General features: G+C 43.5%; 1 long non-coding RNA gene and 1 other non-coding gene across 2 annotated transcripts in view; one reads left to right on the plus strand and one right to left on the minus strand.

The window, feature by feature from the left end:
• Positions 1-22,402, minus strand: part of LOC123518774 — a 197,002-nt gene that overhangs the window by 160,620 nt on the left and 13,980 nt on the right. The window lies entirely within an intron of this gene.
• Trnai-aau lies at positions 19,244-19,317 on the plus strand. Its single transcript has one exon. It is a non-coding gene; the product is annotated as a tRNA-Ile (tRNA).

Consider the following 22,402-nt stretch of genomic DNA (forward strand, 5'->3'; position numbering starts at 1 on the left):
AGTGCACGGGAATGGAAAAGAGAGGACAGTATGTGGTAAGATGAGGAGAAAATATATAAAAGTCGAGTTGATGATGTAATGATGAGATGAATGAAAGTGTGAGAGGTACGGCAAGGAGAGACCAAGTTATTCCCAGCAAAAACGGTTACTAAATATAAACAAATAATTGAAAAGCACAGACGATTGATTGGTGAACATTTTACGGACCTGATGACTCAGTTCACAGTATAATTCATTCTTTTACCGATTTAAAGTAATTCCCCCAGAACAGTCATACAAAGAAAAAAAAAAAAAAGAGGGAAAAAAAAACTGGTTTAGAAAGTGGCCCAAGTATTAAGACATTCCTGCGGGAGGAAGACGCTGCTGGCTGCCTTGAACGCGTCAATTAACACTAGTATTTATATTCTATTTATCTGCAGCAAGGACTTTGTTTTTTGCCGCCGCCATTATTTGCAGTAAAACGGCTAATAATTCTACCACTTTAAGTAATGTGTCTTGTGTGGTCTGTGTGTGTGTGTGTGTGTGTGTGTGTGTGTGTGTGTGTGTGTGTGTGTGTGTGTGTGTGTGTGTGTGTGTTCTTAACCAACTTCTGCTGCGGAAACAAAGATATCATAAGAAGCTTTGTTGAGGAAATACTTACAACCTTCCTCATTACTACCGATCAGCCAACCTGTCTGTCTGTCTGTCTGTTTGTTTATCTATCTATCTATCTATCTATCCATGTATTTATATATCTACTTGTTTATCTAATGATCACGACTGTGTAAAATTAATAACCAATGCTCTCTCTCTCTCTCTCTCTCTCTCTCTCTCTCTCTCTCTCTCTCTCTCTCTCTCTCTGGTGTGGTGGTAGTGGTGATGGTTGTTGTTCCGTGTCACGTGGTATGTCCAAGGACACTCTCACGTAACTTTCTCAATCAGTCTTGCCTGAAACGCCGAGGAAATTCTGCACAAGTTAAGTCACTTCAGACCAACTTTACACTCTATCCAATTACTCGTCGATGCTTCAAGGATGTTTGCGTTTGCTACATGAGACTCGTTTTCCTGCGTTTTTGTTCAGTCATTTACTTATTACCATATGTATGTATATCTATCCTGCTTGTCTCTTTTATTCTTCCATTATTTTAATTATGTTGTGTATTCACTCGTGCATTTAGTTATCTATCAATTTACTGCTACCTTTACCGGTTTATTAATACGAGTATATACGTATGTTCTATTGGTTGTAATCATTATATTTTTTTTTTTTGTGTGTACATTTCTTGTTACTGGTTTGACTATAATGAAGTCTTTGTTAGATTCTTGTCGTAGTGTTAATTTGCTTCCCCACTTCCTCATTCTTGATATTATATTTATCCAGCTCTCATTCATCGTCTTCTTTCATGGCAAAACTTCAATTACGTTAAGTGTTCAATTCAAGTTTTCTAGCCTTCAGAAATGTATAAAGATTTGTTCCGTTTATCGTAGACTTAAGTATTTGTTACCCCGCTACACGTTCCGTTACTTATACAACGCCATTTATGACATTTCAGTTAACGCGCTTTTCTAGGCAATCTTGGATATAAATTCCGGAAATGGTATTATACTCGTTGCGATCCCGTCACGCTGGAGGTCGAATTCCGGTTTTGTTGCTTGTTGTCTGGTGGTCCCGTTACTGGCTGGGCTGATGAGCTGTCTTGTGTGGCTCACCTGGCCTTGTGCTGTCTACTTGTGTTTCTTTCAAGTTAATGTGAAAGGATCATCAAGTTAAACATAAGAGAATATGTAAATAAATAAATAAATAAATAAATAATTAAACAACTATCTAAGTAACTGAAAAGAATGGCTTATCTGATTTCATTAAAATAAAAACAGGTACACTGGATGTTGGGGTGATGATTAAAGGAAAATTCCATGATAATTGCTGGAGTAACAATGCAAAATTAAAGTGTATTACTTCTTCCTCTGATGATAATATGAAAACAAGCCTTACCTGTTGAGCGTGTAATATAATGTTAAAACTGTTCCCTGCTGAGCTGATAATGATGAAAAAAAAATTGAACATCACTTGCTGGACTCCTTAAAAATAGACATTACTTAAGAGTCAGAAAAAAAAATCTACAAAAAAAAATATCATGTTTTCCTGATCTAAAAACGTGACTCATTTGTTGCTATGCTGCTCATGATACAGAGAAGTGACTTGCTTAGGACTCCAGAACATTTGTGTATACGAAAGCTGTTACCACACCTGTATGCCTCACCACCTCAGTTTATTTACTAGTTTACTGATTTATTTCTAGGTATTATTTTCACATTTAATTAAGTTATTTTATTTTTTCTTGTTGTTGTTCTTCTATATCACTGTTTCCTTTGATCTCATTCCTATTTTTCTTTCTTTTTTACATTTTTCCCTTTCCTTCCTCCTTGTCTATACTTCTTTTCTTCTTCAGTCACATTTTATTTAGCTTTTCCCCCTCAGTTTATATTACGTTATTGTTTTTTCCTACTACTCTTCTTATCCTCTTCTTTCTTCTCTTGTTTCATTGGTAAGCATTTGCGTCTCTCTCTCTCTCTCTCTCTCTCTCTCTCTCTCTCTCTCTCTCTCTCTCTCTCTCTCTCTCTCTCTCTCTCTCTCTCTCTCTCTCTCTCTCTCTCTCTCCTCACTAGCACTGCCACTAGCACTACCACTACCACAACCATCACCACTACCATCACCACCCCCACGAGGTGTACTATAATTAACGATCCGCGTGTGACCTGTACCGAGCCTCCACCCTGAAATATGAACCCGTAGATCCAGGTTGACTTCCTCCGCCATGCACCTCTCGCCGCCGCCTCCTCCTTCTCCTCCTCCTACTCCAACTTCTCCAACTCCTCCTTACACAAAACCCTCACATACCCTGATCTCTTATATACATATGCTGCATTATGTTGCCGGAGAATTAAAGAGAAATTAGAGTTTATAAATAATGTTTTGTATGATACGTGTTAGTAGTATGCCTGCCACCTATATTTAAGTATTATTTGAAGTCAAAGGTATGGATGAAACTAATATGTATCTTTGATTCTGTGTTTAAAAACTTTCATGAAAACAGTGTTATGTTTATTCAAAGCATTTGGTGCAGTACGTATACACCCATGAAATAAATTTTGGTGTTATGTCAGTACACAGGTTTGTACCCTCCCAACAAACAATAACAGCTGTGGATTATACGATGTTTCTTCTTCTTCCACTATTTTTTTCTTATTTTTGAATACCGTAGTTTTTGTAATGTAGGATATCAAATGTATTATTCAGTAAGGACGACTGCCGCTACTTTAAACCCTTTGTAATCCCGTGTAAGCACTTCAACTACAACCACATGCCAAGAGTGAAGTAGGACTGAATGGGAACTATCAAAGTACCTGTGCCACTTGTGTTGGCTTCAGGTGACTTAAGGAGCTCAAGTGACGCGCTATATGTGTCACTGCGCCCACGACACGCCACGGTGAGGGAGTTCAGGTGAGGATGAGCCCGATCGTGGCAGGTAATTCTGGTTTAAGGGGTTTGGAGAGTCCAGATATCTGGCGACCCTCCTTGTCCAAACTGATTACGCGTCTGGAGAGGAACAGGGAGTCTATATAGGGAAGAATGGGAGGAGAATATAAGTGATGATGGTGGAGGAGGAGAAGAAAGGCATGAAACTATCTAGATAAGTTGCTCGGTAAGCCTTTAAGAGACTCAAACGAAGCACTTTTCTCTACAAGCACAGCCTCGCTTAAAAATTCTCACCGCATCGGAGGAGTCATTAGATGCAAGGGTATAAGCATAACTGAACACAATGACACAAGACCTCAACCACTTGTTTATTCAGAAGGAACACGCAATAATTTTGGTCAGCGAAGGAGCAAAGGTGCAGCTTCAGAGATCGGTGTGGGAGGGAAGGGAAAGGGAAGGTAGAGGTAAGGGAAGGGAAGGACGGGTTTAGGGTTGAGGAGAGGACAAGGGATCGTCGGCCCCGTGTCCTCTTAATCCCACCACCTGAAGATCCACCTCTCCTGTTTACCTGTCTGGGCGGTGTTGAAGGCTCATCAAGGGGACGGTTGGGGTTGGGGGGGATCCGGAATACAGTGATGGCAGCGATAGGTGTGTGTGTGTGTGTGTGTGTGTGTGTGTGTGTGTGTGTGTGTGTGTGTGTGTGTGTGTGAGAGAGAGAGAGAGAGAGAGAGAGAGAGAGAGAGAGAGAGAGAGAGAGAGAGAGAGAGAGAGAGAGAGAGAGAGAGAAAGGCGGGCGGGGACAAAATCTTGCCATATATGCTTGTTTGTGGGAAGGTATTGGCTGTCAAATAAAAAAAAAGAAAACTAGTTAACCTCTTCCTGTCCTTACTATCTTACACCACACAACTCAGTCTTTACTCTGCACATTTACCCTCACCTCACAGTTCCAAGTCCTGCAGTGGGGTGAAAAACAAAGCCATTAATTTCTCCCTCCAGAACACCCCAGCGTTACGGACACTTTACCCTCGGTTTCCCGCGGGCCTGTTTGCGCCTACACGTGGAAATTAGACCAGGCACTTAGCGAGGAACCGAAGAGAGGAACACATACAGAGGAGGTGTGGGAGAGCGAGAGAAAGAGGGATGGGATATGGAGGACGGGGAGAAGGAAACAAGGAGGCAGGATTAGTGGCATTCTGGAATGGGAGGCCTTAGGGAATGGCGGAGAGGCAGGATGAGACAGCGCGAGGGTGGATAAGAGAGTATTCACAGGCGCCCCAGGTATGATTTGTGTACCTGAGTCACCTGGCGCTATCAACAATGGTGGGTGGAAAGCCTCACGTGTTTACTTGAGAAGCCTCGTGGAAAACATTCCCGCAGGAGAAAAATAAGTATCTGACACAAGCGTTACATTTATACTGCGAGTCTAAATTGTTATTTTGCACGTGCGTATGTATGCATTCAGTATTTATGACGGTACGTATTGCTTGTCAAGATTAATTCTTCGGGCCATTAATTGTCACCCGTACTGCATAATGTGCCCGTATATTGAGTCTCTCACACACACACACACACACACACACACACACACACACACACCATGACTTTTTTTCCTTCCTTTGTTCTCTCAGTCGCCTGTGAACCATTCCTTTCCCATTTCCTCCAAGGCGCCGCTCGCTCCCATCCGTGCCCGTCTGTGTTAACAAATACATGGTCAGTTCGAGTCTGCAGCGAACGTTCGGATCCGTCCACCTGACCTTGAAACGTTTGTAGAGTGACAACTGTGATGAACTTGACTCTCCTTACACAGTCATCAAGGAACACCCACATGAACACTAGGAAAGCTTTACAAGGTTACTGTACATATTGCTAATGTTAATATTACAAGAAATGACGGTAGATTTAATATAAGTATCAAAATTTGAATGCCAGACAGACAGATAGATCAGTAGATAAAAAAAAAAAATAAACAAATAAAGAAAGAAAAAAAAAAAAAATAAATAAAAAAAAATATATATATATATATATATATATATATATATATATATATATATATATATATATATATATATATATATATATATATATATATAGATAGATAGATAGATAGATAGATAGATAGATAGATAGATAGATAGATAGATAGATAGATAGATAGATAGATAGATAGATAGATAGATAGATAGATAGATAGATAGATAGATAGATAGATAGATAGATAGATAGATAGATAGATAGATAGATAGATAGATAGATAGATAGATAGATAGATAGATAGATAGATAGATAGATAGATGGATAGGTAGACAGAGATTTAATTTAGACAGATGAATAGAGAGATGAATAAATAAATAAATAGAAGAGAGAAGAAGGAAAGGAAAATACAGATGGTTAGATGGAAAAATAAATAAGTAAATGAACAAATGGTAAATGAAAACACAAACAAGGAAAATAAAGATGATTATATGTATAAAAGGATAAACAAATAGCAAGTGAATACATACACAAATAAGTAAATAAATAAATAATATCTATAAGACACTTTATGGAGTAACTGAATGGATTCGGAAAATATAATGTGGTTGGTGGGGATAATTATACATTTATTTGTTTTCCTACTCTTCCCCAGAGAGAGAGAGAGAGAGAGAGAGAGAGAGAGAGAGAGAGAGAGAGAGAGAGAGAGAGAGAGAGAGCGAGGGGGAGACAGAGTAAATTTATAGTGTTGCTACTCTACTCATAAACACAAAGGGTCTGACATTCCAAGTTGGCAACATTGACGCCGTGACGTGATATTCGTACCTGCTTCTTGACAAAGGTGCTCAGGTGCTTACCGAAACAAAGGTTAATGGTAGCAGTAGTAGTAGTAGTAGTAGTAGTAGTTGTTGTTGTTGTTGTTGTTGTTGTTGTTGTTGTTGTTGTTGTTGTTGTTGTTGTTGTTGTTGTTGTTGTTGTTGTTGTTGTTGTAGTAGTAGTAGTAGTAGTAGTAGTAGTAGTAGTAGTAGTAGTAGTAGTAGTAGTAGTAGTAGTAGTAGTAGTAGTAGTAGTAGTAGTTGTAGTAGCAGCAGTTGTAAAATGTATGTATACGTATTGCGATATATTTTTTGAATGTATCATTGTTTACACACACACACACACACACACACACACACACACACACACACACACACACACACACACACACACACACACACACACACACACACACACACACACACACACACACACACACACACACACACACACACACACACAAACAGGCAACGATGAGGGTAAAACATAAATTCGAAACAATAAAAAGAAACGGAAAGAGCGACGGAGCGGGAGAAAGATGAACGAGGGAAGAGGAAAAAAAGAAAAAGGCGGGGAAGCAATGAAGGCAAAAGGGACTCCAACCCTCAATTCCACGTGGTTTGGGCAACAATGACTCACAGTAACCCTAAGACGGCCGAGAGGGGAGGTAGATAGCGAAGGGAAATGGGGAGGGAGACGATATGGGAGGCGTGGGGGGAGGATAAAGGTAGAAGTGGTATGGAGACAGAGGAAGGGAGATCGAAGGAGAGGAAAGGGGATAGGGGATGTGGAGAGTGGGGGGAACAAGAGGAGGAGGCGGGAGCGTTGGTGGTAGGCGGTGTCACCTTGAGGTTTCTCAGGTAACATGTGGATGAGACTAGTCACAGGCTTGCCACGCCTCAGGGGAGGGGCGCAGCGGTGGGGAGGGACGAGGGGAGGGCGTGTAATTTGTGTGCGAGAGGTAGTAGTGGGGAGGGAGGAAGACAGGAGGGAGAGAAGGACGAAAGAGTAGAGTCTGGAGGACGAAGAAGGGAGAAAAGAGTAGAGCAGCAAGTTATTCCAGTTAAGTGTGCGTTGTTGAGCCTTTTCGTAGAGTTCACTGCACTTCAACTATCTACATGCGATTGAACATATGTTGAACTGCTGCCTTTCCATGTGCACTGCCGCCCCACTCCTTTTGGAGCCATTAAGGCATAACAACCGCGGACATGTTTTATTGACTAATCAAAAAGTAGCTAGAAGAAACCAAAGCAAAAATCAGCTCACTCATTCGTACATTTTTACCAGCGAGGGAGTGAAGAGAGAGACGCTTGGAATTCAGCGAAGACAGACCAATACATTCAGGACACAATAAAAGGAAAGTAAAGTCAGGTCACCGGGTAGATACAAGTAAGCCCCGAAGATTGTGAAGAGGCAGGCCGCACTATACCTGGGGAAGCGGCTGGCCAGGTGAGAGGTAGCGGACGGGGATAAGGGACGAGGAGTGGTCGCCAGTCCCCAAGGCTTTTGTTCGGGGCGTCAGAGGCGGGAAGCAACAAATTTTAAGCTCAAGGGATATAAACACAACGCCTGGGACGGTAATTACAGTCTTACTTCTTGCACTCCTTACTCTCTTAAGTATTTTTTTATCCCGCAAAATATACTGAAACTAACATCCCTTCTTATATTTATTTTTTTTTTTTGGTTAATGCAAGTACAGAGGTTATTTATTTCTTGCATTATTTCTTGCTATGATTTTTCTTCAAACGTATAAAAAGCGACATTATTTCTCGCATTCCTTACCTACTTTTTTTTCAGAGCAAACATACACTCATTACCATTACTTGTTGCATTCTTCTCCCACTCACTCTTTGCAATCATACACAGACTAACATTACTTCTTGCACTTTCTACTCAAGACGCTTTCCTGAGTTCCTTTAGCTAACGTGTCTCCCCTCGCCTGCCTCGTTGCCGTCACCGTTGTTCTGAATTACTTATGTCTGATATATCACTCCGCCATGTGAACAATGCAACAATATAACCCTTTGACTACCAAGGCTTAATGGGACAGTTCAGAGCAAGTTTACGTGTTAATTTCAAAGCAACAGGGATAGCAAAATGGACAATGAAGTAATTACACATATTACTACCAGCATTTGTATTTAAGTTCAACAAAATCGTCGTAGTTTACAAAAAAAAAAAAAACTGCGTGCCATGTTCTCAATAGCAGTCAAAAGCTAAAGAATGCACGTGGAGGAAGACTAAATAACCCGGGGATATTTGTAGGAGCGAGAACAGCATGTGGAGACCTGTCAGAACGCGCACAGCCGTGTTTTGCTCTGCCGTGTTGCCGTGTTGTGTGTTAGCAGCGAGTGTCCTGAAAGGAGGACAAATTTAATAAGCACAGTGAGGTCACGTACACAGCGCTTTTGACCACCAAACGAATGTTGACGTCAGTATGAAGCCTTGCAGTATTCGCGCCCTTCCCTTCCATCTCCTCCCCCCTTCCTTGGTACGCATGTCAGGAGGTGCACTCGACTCGACCTTCACCACCACCACAACAAGCGTCCACCACAACCAAAAGACCCATATGGACCGCTTCCCGCCTCCTTCAAATTAGGTCCATTTTCCGAATGTCTCAAACGAGTAAACCTTCTGCCCTTTATGTCCACCTCTCCATCATTCATCTCTCTCTCTCTCTCTCTCTCTCTCTCTCTCTCTCTCTCTCTCTCTCTCTCTCTCTCTCTCTCTGCACATGACACATAAGGCGATAATTTGTATCTTCATGTTACATGTGGAGAGAGAGAGAGAGAGAGAGAGAGAGAGAGAGAGAGAGAGAGAGAGAGAGAGAGAGAGAGAGAGAGAGAGAGAGAGAGAGAGAGAGAGAGAGAAGAGAGAGAAAACATGTCAACGGTTAAGACAGGAAATTTTTAGCAACATCCCACGAGACACACTTTTCCTCACCTTGACCTCACCTCACGCGCCTTTCCTTGACTTCACTCACCTGTCTGTCTCTGCGACTTATCTATTTGAGGACAGCAATTAAATCACCGCCGAGGGACATCATTGTGAATTTTCAGCTTAGAGTCGCCTTTGCCATTAACATCTTGGGATCCCTATGGATTTTATGACGTCAATTTGCTTGAGTCCCCAAACTTTCTCCAGGTAACAAAACAAGTCGTCTTTTAAGTCCTTGACACCAAATAAATATATGGAGGGGGTGTAAATGTCAAGAAAAAAGAAGTATTGCCATTTACCAGTGTTTCTTCTCTACTATACAACTACGGGGACTTTACTGCACTCCCTAGAGCAGAACGAGGGGTGGCGGTGGCGGTGGCAGGGGTGGTGGTGGCGCTGGTGGTCACTGTGGCTCCAGAGTGTGAGGTGGCCAGTCCCAGTCATCTCCCGCGACCACTACCAACAGCTGCCCACCAATTCACCTAAACCCGCCCGGTTCCTCCCCCAGCCCACCAACACCTACCATTAGTCACAGAACTTCGATCCTTCCACAACATCCTCCTCCTCTTCTTTCTCCACTAATTTATAATCTCCCGTCGCCTCCGTACACATCCTCGCCTTACGCAGCATCAATACACTGTTTAAACTCGCTCTTAACTCGATCCACGACCACTATCACCGATCACCGTCCAAGTATATTGGCTCCCCATCCTGCCCTTATCACCTCCATCACCACCACCAGCGTTTGTCTTACCCCTCCTCCGCCTCCTCCCTCTCCTCGTCCTTTCCCTCAGCCACTCAACCTTCCAGCCAATCATCCCGGACTGAAATAAATTACACTAATCCATTCGGTAACGCTGCCGGATGATTAACGCGGATCAATAGAGGGACGGAAGCACTACTGACCTTGTTAACGAAATGGTAAACCTTTCCTGCTGTGAAGGGAATCAAAGTGTAAACATGTATAATCCTCTGGGTCATGTATTGTTAGAATTACTAGATGGTTTGCACACATGATAATTGTTTTTTTTTTTTTTTTCATCTTAATATTATTTCATGAATTTCCTTTAATGATGCATGCCTATCCACATTCCTTCTATCATGCCGGCAATTGTTCCCGCCAGTGGCAGAGGATAACTGGGAGAGACAAGAGAGGGATTCACTTGATCATTCCTGTGCGATTCTCGGCGAGACAAAGCCAAGGTGTCTCGCTTTAAATTTAATCACAGCAGTCGCAGGTACTATCTGAAGAGAGATTTAGCTCTCATAACTGTTGGCCCGGGAGCTGCCTTCATCCTCGCCGGCAGGACAAGGCTTCCCCGCTAACAGGTTCCACTCTGCGCCGCCGGGGGAACGAACTTAGTCGACTGCTGGTTGAACTATCGTATTACCAACCTCATAACGGTGATGTTAAGACTACTGTCATTGCTGATGTTGCTTATGATATCATTTTGTTGTTATTATTGTTGTTGTTGTTGCTGTTATTCATTATTATTATTATTATTATTAATATTATTATCATTAGTAGTAGTAGTAGTAGTAGTAGTAGTAGTAGTAGTAGTAGTAGTCTATAGTAGTAGTAGTAGTAGTAGTAGTAGTAGTAGTAGTAGTAGTAGTAGTAGTAGTAGTAGTAGTAGTAGTAGTAGTAGTAGTAGTAGTAGTAGTAGTAGTAGTAGTAGTAGTAGTAGTAGTAGTAGTAGTAGTAGTAGTAGTATGTTGGGATGGTGGTATTACTATTACTTCCATCATCACATCCACGTCCCTCGTGTTCTCGGTGCACTGACACTGACAGTGCAGTAGTACTACAGAAACAAAATGCTCAGTAAGGCATCGCATCCCTAAGCCTGACCACACCTGCCCGTCTGCTGCCGCAACGCAGACCACACCTTGCATCGCGTCAGCAGGTTGGCGGCAAGACCCGCCACACCATCACTTCGCCCCACAAAACACGTCCTCGTAAAACACTGCTGGACGCGACACACATTAGACGCCTCGGGACCCATCATGTCGCCGTCAAAATATTAAAAAAAAAAAAAATGTATAAATAAAAAGTTTACCTAAATGGCTTTTTCCTTTACATGAATCTTGACTGAAATCATAAAAGTTGTTGTTATTGTTGCCTCATGATCAATGCTGACAGATGGTGCCCGCCCCGCTGTCCACCACGCACCAGGGCCTCCCCTCATCCATAAATCTCGTGTAGAAGAATATTCTTCGCAGCGGAATGCATATCGCCTGATATACGGCAGCTAGCTCGCCCATCCTTCATTTAATATTGATACTAAGAGCAAAGGGACAATGGGAATACAAGAATATAAAAAATATAACACTTTCCACAAACAAATTAATACTTTCGTGTCCCATTTTTTGGTTTTACTAATAGAACAGATTTCCACTTTCCATAAGTGAAACATATTAAAACTGTTTGCATCTTTACACTGATCACCATCACTGCTGACGTCAGCGTGGCACAGTAGTTCCCCTTCCTTACAAGTAATAGATAGGCGGGCGCGGGGTGTGGGCGTGGCGAGGCGTGATGGACTGACTCCCTCAACAACAATAAACTTTGTTAATGTATTATCTCGCTTAAGGAGCGTCAAGTTCCAGTAACGAGAGCTGGAGTTACATTAACTTAACCCACACAGCACCGTGCCTTGTGGGGATGTGTGTTGCGTGTTGTGTGGCTGCCCTGTGAGTCACTAATGTTCATGTGTGCTGAATTAATGTGAGTTGTACATCGTGAAAGGATTTGGTATTGAATTCTGTATTTTATTCACATTTCACTTCTCATTTATTCCATGACACGAAAAAAGAATAAAAAACACCATAATGCTTTGGTGAAGCTGAGCAAGGACTAATTAAGAATAAACAAATGTTCGTAAGAAATAATTAAATCGAACGAACTAATGCATAGTTTCTATAGTCCTTGTACAGTATTCCTTATAACATTTTCAAACCAGCTATGTTTTCATCAAATGTTTTTTGTAATCTTTTGGAACTGTTACTACTCCTAAGTGAATAAATCTCCTAACCAACTAAATTCATAAAAATCAGATATTCAAATTTTCAGCACGATTAATGGAGGAACAATATCGGAGAGACTCACATGGGTTTCGGTATCTCGGTATGTAGTGATGATCCACCGTCATATTTTCCCAGCATACCCAAGCCTCTATCCCTCCGCCTCGCCTCGCCTCGCCTCGCCGCCCTGGGTAGGTATCACTTCACGGGTACTACCTCTGCGCCATTAGGGATCCTGGTACATCACTGGTAATGGTCGGGACCTGATAACTACCTGTTGACTCGCAAAGGGCCGCTGCGTCACAGGTAAAGCGACCACAAGTCTCGGCCGGGATTACCTGGGGCTGGCTGGCTGGCTGGCATGGCTGGCTGGCTGGGACCTGCTACCTGAACCTTCCCAACCACCCCGCCTCACTGGCCGCGACTCCCAGGTAGAGGCAGGATATTTCTATAGTTTCTCACCTGAGTATACATTGAGGCCAATACACGTCCGGGTATAGACACACATAAGTACACACACATCCATACACAAAGTTTCTATGCGCGCTGGTTCAAAGGACACCCTCAGGCTTGTATTCTATGTAAAAAGACAACGTGGGAAAGACGGAGACGAGGGTAATGGTTGCATACATTTACATTGAGGTCGACTGTAGAGATTTGTTGTTCAGGTTATTCGCGAAAGTTTTTACTCTCAGTTAAATTATGGCTGAGGGATCTGATGAGAGGAGCAACACATACTGAGACATGTGTTTCTTGCAACCATGGTAATTACTCGTAACGTCATGAAATTATCTAGATTATATGAATAGTAGTTCCTACATATATTGCCGGTGTATATAAATGACATGTTTAATACATCTCGTATTAATTCACAATTTTACATATTTATCATTTCATCTATCTATTTACTTATGCATGGGTATATTTACTTATTTATTGTCACCTCGTATTGTCTTAATATAAATCATATGTAAAATGAATAAATAAACAACGCTATAATTAACCTAAATTCTTTGTTAATGTTATCCGCAAAATCTTTTAAAAGGCTCCACATGAAGTTTACGCAAAATATGCCACATTTATAGAAGCTGATTAAAAAAAAAAAAAAAAAACACATATCCGTTTCTGAGCGCAAGCTGGCTGATCAAGCGGGATGCAGGCAGGGAGAGGCACTGAAGGGAGGCAGGTAAGGGTCTGAGCAGCCAACATTTACCGGCTCGAGTGAGTGTGTTGACGCGCCTTTTAGGTGATTGGGTACTTGTGATCAGCTGTAATGAGGGATGAACGATCGCGTGGACAGAACTCCAAACACAACTGCAGGAGAGGAGTGGAGTCTCAGGAGCCGTCATGTAAATAGTGACATCAATATGGACGAAACAATGAAAGACAAGATGGCAAAAAAAAAGTTGGAATTCTGACATAAACCAGGATGACCAGAAGAAGAGAGAACACACAGAGAACCGAATTCTTGCCTTCTCTTCCTCCTCCTCCTGCCTACGGTCGCCCGAAACACGTCTGCTGCCAAGGGACCTCCCACACCCCAGCTACACCCAGGAGAACAAACACGGCCTGTGTACCTTCAGTCTGGCCTGTACACATTATCCTGGACCTGCGCCCCTCAGCACACAGACCCTCGTGTACCCGGGCACCTCACCCGCCCACCCTCACGCCTCGCCCCTGGGTACTCCCCGTGTAAATACCTCCCACTCGCGCCTTACACTTGCTTTCCTCTCTGGTTTAATATGTGTTTAAACTGTTTATGTACACACTAATTGTCTACCTTTACTTAACTACTTTTTGTATCATATTTATCTCGTCAATAACACTTTTCTAAACACTTCCCTTAACTCATATATACTCTCTTTTTTTTCTGCAACGTCCCTCACAACCTCCCCCGCTCGTGGTTGAACACATCCAGCGGCTAACACTGCGGCGCCGCCCTCAGAGTGAGGCCGGGGATGTTTTGACAACCACGCAGTGTTTACACAACCCTCGTCCTGTCCTGCATCAAGGCGGTCCGGCTGCCTCGGGTCCCTGGGCTGCTGTTTGCTTGTTCACCAGGCGTAATTATGCTGCACGACTGCAGGATATGGTATTTAGCAACTCTGCTTATAATCATGGGAATTTGTTGCGCACCTCCAGGCTTAATTCTTTAGATTGGCTCCTGTGCACCAGACGTAACACTCTGCAACACGTCGGGAACATAGTGGACGGTGTGAAGTATGCACGTTATATACCTAAATTTACCTAATTATGCCTTGGCCGAACGGAAAGGTGTGCCAATGTTGTCCTGCAGCGCCTGCGATCCGCGGTGAAGGGACGAGAGAAGCAAAGCCTGCAAACCTGCCATTATACATACCGTCATTACAAATTTGATGGGAAACAAATTATTCAACAAAACTATTACGTCCAAACTATATGCACGCATTCACACAGTTCACTCTGGCATATTTAACTCGCGCACTGTGTGTTATTTATATCAATATTATGTTTTTGTATCGTGATAATCCAGGCATACGTGTAAACACTCAAGTCACCTGCCTGTCTCTCACGTGTGTTTTTCACCTCGGCTCCTAATACACTTCCTCTTCCCTCACCAACCCTCCCATGTATGTCTTCCTTCATCCACACATGCACCGCCCTTACTCAGTGTTTCTTTCCTACTTCTCTTCCTTCCTTCCTGCATCACCTCATGTCGTCCTTTCCTCTTTCCCTTCCTCATGGTTGTTTTTCTTCCTTGAATGCAGTGGTCCCTCTTCCCCTCCCGCCATCCTCCCAGCCTGTACCCTTCTTGCGAGGCCGTCAAGCAGGGAGGTAAGTAGTAGGAGGAGTGGGAGAGGGGGAGAGTGAGTGCCTATTAGCATCCTTGTTATTGTTAAGGCTTCGTCATCTGCTGCCACGTCCCATTTTTTGCGTCATCCTCTCTGCATATTTATCTTTAGCTCTTTGTTGTCCCTCGCTCCGTCATCGTCTTGTTTAATGGACCTCATCTTTTATTACCTCGCCATGTTGATTTACGTGTTGTATGTATAGAACTGCGTATACCTTGACGTGTGTGTGTGTGTGTGTGTGTGTGTGTGTGTGTGTGTGTGTGTGTGTGTGTGTGTGTGTGTGTGTGTGTGTGTGTGTGTGTGTGTGTGTGTGTGTGTGTGTGTGTGTGTGTGCCTTATTATTGTTATTATTGCAGTTTCTTCTTTCTTATTATTATTCGTCTTGTTCTGCTCTTCCCACTCGTCCTCGTCCTCCTCCTCCTCCTCTTCCTCCTTCAGTAATGCATCTGAGTTTGATAAAAGTAACATGTTCGCCTTAGTCTCAAGGTCGCAAAGGGCCCAACATAAGGGGGTCGAGGGGGAGTTTATGTGCTCCGTTAGTTCCGTGGGCGTTACGTTACGTGAAGGACAAGACATACGTGAAGGAACGCAGGTAATAAGCGGCTATGGACACGACTCTAAACAAACAAAGCCCGAATGGTGTATTAATACAGGATTAAAACAATACATTTCGCTGAAGTAAATTTCGTCAAAATGATAATATAATAGAAAACAGCCTGCCCAACATTTTCTCCCTGTTTTTTTTTTTCCTTTCGTTATTAATATTCTTTCAATAAAATCGCATAACCGTCTTAGCATGCATTCACTTCGCTATCAATAAGTTTCATTGTGTATATGTTAAACACTGTTTCCTCTCACCTACGTATCCATACCAATAAACAATAGTTACGTAAATCAGTTAACTATTATATTGTTCATGCAAGTAAGTCACATATATGGATTATTTATACGCAGAGGAAGGAAAACTATCCTCTACCAGTCCTGCGATAATTGTGGGCCAGCTCTGCTCCCAACAACCACACCGCAGCCGTAAAGAGGGACAAACTGCCTCCCCGGGCGAGCGGTCCATGGACGTATCTCACCCATCAGTATAAGTTGGCCTAACGGGGAGACACAGAAAGAAGAGTCGAGCGGGCCTGGTCGACGCGGGAGTGGTTGGGGGGAAGGAAATGTTAAGTGCTTTGAGATATCGCCGTTAGTGGCCCTCGTCCTGTGGGAGCAGAGAGTGATGCACACGCCGGCAGGAAAGCCGCTACGTCCTAGTATTTACCAAGTGTTGTTTCAGCATCGCGGTCATGATAATGTTGTCAGCTCCCACCAGGCAACAAAGCGACGCGGTGCAACAGACGAACACTCCTCGCATCAGGACGTGTGTTCGTGACTAGTGAGGGAGAGTGGAGCCGCTGCTGCTGCCAACTCGCCTGCAGGGACGTGCCTGGAGCAGCCCCGCTAAGCTGGGAAGAACGGTGCACTTCACCGTATCTTGCCAACAACGAGCAAAAATGTATTTTTCCTGTCACACAATGGCGTCAGTGGATTAATTTTACTGTAATTGCAGTACGACAGAAAGAAGAGTTCATGCGTTAAAATGTATCCACTCGTTGTGTAACAAAGACAGGAACAAAACCTCTGGCAGCATAGTCGTCGCTGGAGCGGCTTTGTGAGTAACACAATAAGCCGCTGCCGCTTTATTTCACGCGAAAATCAATTACACGTCAGAGGTGAGAGCAGCGGAGTACGTACCTCCCGTCCTTCCCCTCTTACCTGAAACATACTATCACATTATAATATATATATATATATATATATATATATATATATATATATATATATATATATATATATATATATATATATATATATCATAATGTGGTGGCATGATTCCATTGTAATTCATGAGTGTGAACAGCAGCCGTGAGCAGAGCCACAGCACGTGCTGGGTACAGTCATGCAGCGCCGCGGCGTCAGGCATCACGACACATTCGGGGACCGCTGCTTCCCGCCGCCTTCTATAACACGATCATAAAATTATATACCTGAAATAAAACCCCAAAACTCGGGTCCTGTTGGGCCGTTCCTGCGGTGTTAGGGTGACCCGGGAACTGTTATAGGATGTCCCTCTTCCTTCCCCCTCTTTTTCCACCTCTCCCTACGTCCACCATTTGCCTCCCTCCTCACTCTGCCTTTGCCTTCCCTCTCTACTTTCCACCGTCCATCAAGACCTCCTCGACTCGCACTTTTCCTCCCTGTATTAGTCTCTCACCCTTACCTCCCTGACCACACAGGCCAACATTCCTAACTCCTGTTTTCCTAACCCACCTCCCTCCCTTCCTTCTTCTCTTCTCCGGTGGGCTGAGTGCCTGACCCCGGCAACCCGACAATCCCCACCACACCCACCAACCGACCCAACCACCCACAGTGGGGTCGTTCAAAGGTTCCCCGCAACCACCCAGGGTCTCGGTCGTCGCCTCCTTTCCCCTCCCTTCCCTTGCCTCCCTCAAGCTGCTTAACATCGCAGGCTTACTCCAGGTCTTGTTGTTAGGGACGACTAAAACCTGGCCTGCTTATTTTATGACCTTGGAAAGCGTGTGTCCTTCCCCGGCAGCTTTAGGAGTCATTTTACGGGAAAGAAAAAGCAAAAGTTTGTAAATTAATGGAGGATAAAAAGGAATCTGAGCGTAGAGGCAAAGTATATGAGTGTATGATAAAGGAAAAGCAAAACACCGCCAGAAAAGCTTCATAGATTCGGGAGTAAGGTTATATTAATAATTAAAAAGAAAACGCTTTCATCTTTTAGGGGCGAATACACACACACACACATACACACACACACACACACACACACACACACACACACACACACACACACGCGCGCGCGCGCGTGTGTTACTAAACCAGCAAAAAAACAAGAAGAAAAAACAGGAGTCACACTCGCTACTAGTTTAAATATAGAGATGACACACACACACACACACACACACACACACACACACACACACACAGCTGGCGTCGTAGTGTCTTTCCATGCTCCATATAAATAAATCCCACAGACCAATTTCTACACAACCTCCACGTTCTGCCTTCAGTCCACACAGCTCCATCTCATTCCAAGCTGCGATCACCCACCATCCCCATCCTTATCCCTTCCTACAACGTCCGCCTCGCTTCCCACAGCCTCATTAGCACTCACTCCTCATCACCACTCCGCGTCCTCCACCTTGTGCTCGCTCAGGCATTGACAAAAGGGAGACCGTCTGCATGCCATTTACAGAGAGTCAACACCCAACAAGTCTGAACCTCCTCCTCCTCCTCCTCCTCCTCCTCCTCCTCCTCCTCCTCCTCCTCCTCCTGCTCTTCTTCTTCCTTCACGACGTCCTCCTCCTCCTCCTCCTCCTCTTCCTCTCATGCATGTTCGATTCACTTCATCACTTGTGCCGGGAGAGCCACCCCAACCACCCCGCCTTTGATACCCACTTCACTTTATCGCCCCCCATCTGGATCCTGCATAGCAATCCACTTAACCTTACTGCGAGATAATAAACTCACAGTCATCACATCTCTCTCTCTCGCACACACACACACACACACACACACACACACACACACTTATTCTCTGTACACATCACGTTTTTCCTCCTCTGTTCCCGCCCATCTCTTCACATGCACAGACCTCCTCTTCCTCCTCCCTTTTCTTCTCCTCTATCTCTTCTCCCACCTCCACTAACACTATCTGAGCTCCCACATCCACCTCCACACCTGCCTTTCCAAGAAGTTTTCTCCTTTAGTGTGGTGTAAGCTCCCTCGCCATGCATCCAGTCTAAATAAAGCAAGCAACCAAGTATTTCTTTCATGAGCGATGCATTCAAACTATTTTCGTGCGTGCTCTTATCCTTCATACTCGCCTCCACTCGTCTGCTTTCATGATTATCAAAATGTTCGTCGCCCTTTTTACTATTAGTGTGTCTTTAACCTTCCTTTCTCTGCCTCGCCATGTGTTCTGTGTCAAGTGTCACGTTCGCTGATTTTACTACATTTGTATTCTTCATTTACTCTCCTACAAACAAACATTTTCCTGTTCGTCTGTTTCTTACACTGACTCAGCTACACTCCCTAAACTTCTGGGAACGAGGTCTAAATATTCAACATTATTCATTTACATACTCATCTGCATACTCATTTCTTTTATATTATTAAACAGCAACAGGCAAATGGCCTGTTAGCTCAGTTGGTTAGAGCGCCGTGCTAATAACGCGGATGTCGTGGGTTCGATCCCCATACGGGCCAATAGTGTGGTATGTCATTTTTTATTTGTATGCTGCCTCATTACATTTTATTTTCTTATGGGCCAACAAATCGGATGATAATCTTTCCTAATCTTCATACAAAGGTAATAATAATAATAATAATAATAATAATAATAATAATAATAATAATAATAATAATAATAATAATAATAATAATAATAATAAAGTCAACACACATAACAAACCAGCTAGCACAATAAATAAACGACAAACAACCACACACCAACAGCACCATAACGATAACGCGACAGCACATCACCCACTCACCCATTCCTCCAGCCAGCGCTGCTCTCCCACTCTAAACACACACATCAAAACCTCGCTAAATGGATGCACCTATTTTCCCCTAAATATTTACTGCCCTATACCTCACCCATCACTCCACCACCTGCACCACCTTCTACCCTGAGTCCCCACCAACCACGCCCCCTCTCCCCATCTAATCCATCCCCTACTCCACTTCCCTGTCCCCCTCATACCTTTCCTCTCCTCGTCCTGTTTCGTCTCAGAGAAGCAAACAAGCCCAGACTGTAGCTTTTCCCTTCTTGCATAAACACAGACAGCTTTGCTTTTCACCTCATGATGAGACACAAGAAGCTTGTGTGTGTGTGTGTGTGTGTGTGTGTGTGTGTGTGTGTGTGTGTGTGTGTGTGTGTGTGTGTGTGTGTGTGTGTGTGTGTGTGTGTGTGTGTGTGTGTGTGTGTGTGTGTGTGTATTGGTGTTTCTGTCGATAAGAATGATGTTTTGTTTACACGTCAATTACTATGAATAGGAAAAAAAAAACTACTACGACTACTATTAGCACTGTTGCTGTTGCTGTAGCTGTAGTAGTAGTTGTACTACTACTACTACTACTACTACTAGTAGTAGTAGTAGTAGTAGTAGTAGTAGTAGTAGTAGTAGTAGTAGTACAACTACTACTATAGCAACAGCAACAACAACACAACAACCATCGCAACACCACCAATAAAACCTCCCCCTGAGCGTGACACATCAACTGCCTGCCATCTAGTTAGTGACAAACGCGGGTAATTACCTCGGAGCGCCTTGTTATGTTCGTCCCGTGATTAACGCCGGTGCCCCTGGGAGTCTGCCGCAGCTGAGACATTAAAACACCACCACAGGGGGAAAACACCACCTTTGTGCAGCGTAATTATGAAGAAATGTGGTGAAATACTAAGACACCGTGGATACAAAGGAAGTGCAGGAGGAACACGTATTGTTTCTGTGAAGTGTGTTGATTAATATATTATCCACAGGTAATTGTGGAAAGAACTGAGTACAACAAAGTATAAAAAGTAATCCACAGACTTAGAAAAACAATTAAGAGCCAGTGTGTAACTAACCTCATACAAAATAATAATAACAGTAAGAAGGAGTAAGTGCATCAGAGGATTAAGGAAATGTTACCTTGCACTGTGATCATAAATACAACACGACCTCTTATTTTCCGTTTTCTATGCGTGAGAGAATGAAACGGAAAGACGAGGGGTATCTTTAATAAAAATCCACTTTCTTTTAACTTAGTATCGAATTCAACTAGTACATCTTCTTGGCTTGTTAGTATTTATATTCACCTCTTTCTTATAGCTTCTGAAGATAGCTGCTGAAGAAAATTAGTTAGAGAAAAATACATCTTCGTGTATATATAAGATGTCCCCCTACCACACAAAACAACTATAAAAGATCATTTCCCAAGACTATGAGACATGATCACTCCTCCACCAGCAGGAGAGGAAGGCAGAGTAGCAAGCTAAGCACTCCAACTTAACTAATACCCAGAAGGACACGCCCTCCACCTCCCACTGCCTCGTGCATGCTTGATTTCAAACAGTAACCTTGACCTGCATGGTGAGCGAATCTGCGTCTGCACTTGCCCTGTTTGTCCTCTCTCTCTCTCTCTCTCTCTCTCTCTCTCTCTCTCTCTCTCTCTCTCTCTCTCTCTCTCTCTCTCTCTCTCTCTCTCTCTGCTTATGTGAGATGAGCCAATAAAGACAGACAGACATCCGCCAAGAACGTTACTGACTATGTGAATGTGGCTAAGCTTCGTTAGATAAGAGAGGGAAGGGAGGAGGGAAGCCACAAGGAAGGGATGGTGAGGAACAGGAAGAAACGAGGGAGAGATGTGCAGGAGAAGGTGGAGACGGAGAATAAAGAAAATGAAAGGAAGGAGAGGATGACAAAGAAGAAAGAGGACTGCTGCTGGAGGAATAAGGATGGGAAGGAGGGAAAAAAAGTCCAAAAGGAAAGAAAGAAACAGTTGAAATGATGATGTGAGGATGAGGGAGTATTTGGAGGGAAGTGTAAGTAGCGGCGGATAAATGGAGTTGCTGAGATTGGTATGAGAGGAGGAGGAAGGAGGGGGAGGAGGAGGAGGAGGAGGAGGAGGAGGAGGAGGAGGAGGAGGAGGAGGAGGAGGGCGTGACACATTCGGGCGGGTTCTCCTTTCTCTGTTTACTTGTTGGCCGCCGTCAAGGGTGCGGGAAGAGGAGGGGAGGATGAAGGGAGAGGAGGAGGAGGAGGAGGAGGAGGAGGAGTAAAAGGAAGATAGGGAAGGGAAGGGAGGAAAGGAGGAAAACCGGGAGAAGATATAGGCGGAAAGTAAAACAGACAAACCCTTAAATCTCTCTCTCTCTCTCTCTCTCTCTCTCTCTCTCTCTCTCTCTCTCTCTCTCTCTCTCTCTCTCTCTCTCTCTCTCTCTCTCTGCTCGCTCGCTCCCTGCTAATAGGATTACACTTCTTCGCATCGGTCTTGTCATCATCAATTTGTTCATTTGTTGACTCTGGAGAAGACTTCCGGTGACGCGAGGAAAAAAAAAATCGAATGAAAAAAAAGGCCAAGGTCTAGCAGTTATGGCACCAAGAGAGAGAGAGAGAGAGAGAGAGAGAGAGAGAGAGAGAGAGAGAGAGAGAGAGAGAGAGAGAGAGAGAGAGAAAAGGCATGAACTTAGATATGTAGTAGTAGTAGTAGTAGTAGTAGTAGTAGTAGTAGTAGTAGTAGTAGTAGTAGTAGTAGTAGTAGTAGTAGTGGTAACTCTTGACATATGCTCTTCATACACACACCC

This window comes from Portunus trituberculatus, chromosome 44 (genome assembly GCF_017591435.1).
Source record: "Portunus trituberculatus isolate SZX2019 chromosome 44, ASM1759143v1, whole genome shotgun sequence".
Classification (NCBI taxonomy): domain Eukaryota; kingdom Metazoa; phylum Arthropoda; class Malacostraca; order Decapoda; family Portunidae; genus Portunus; species Portunus trituberculatus.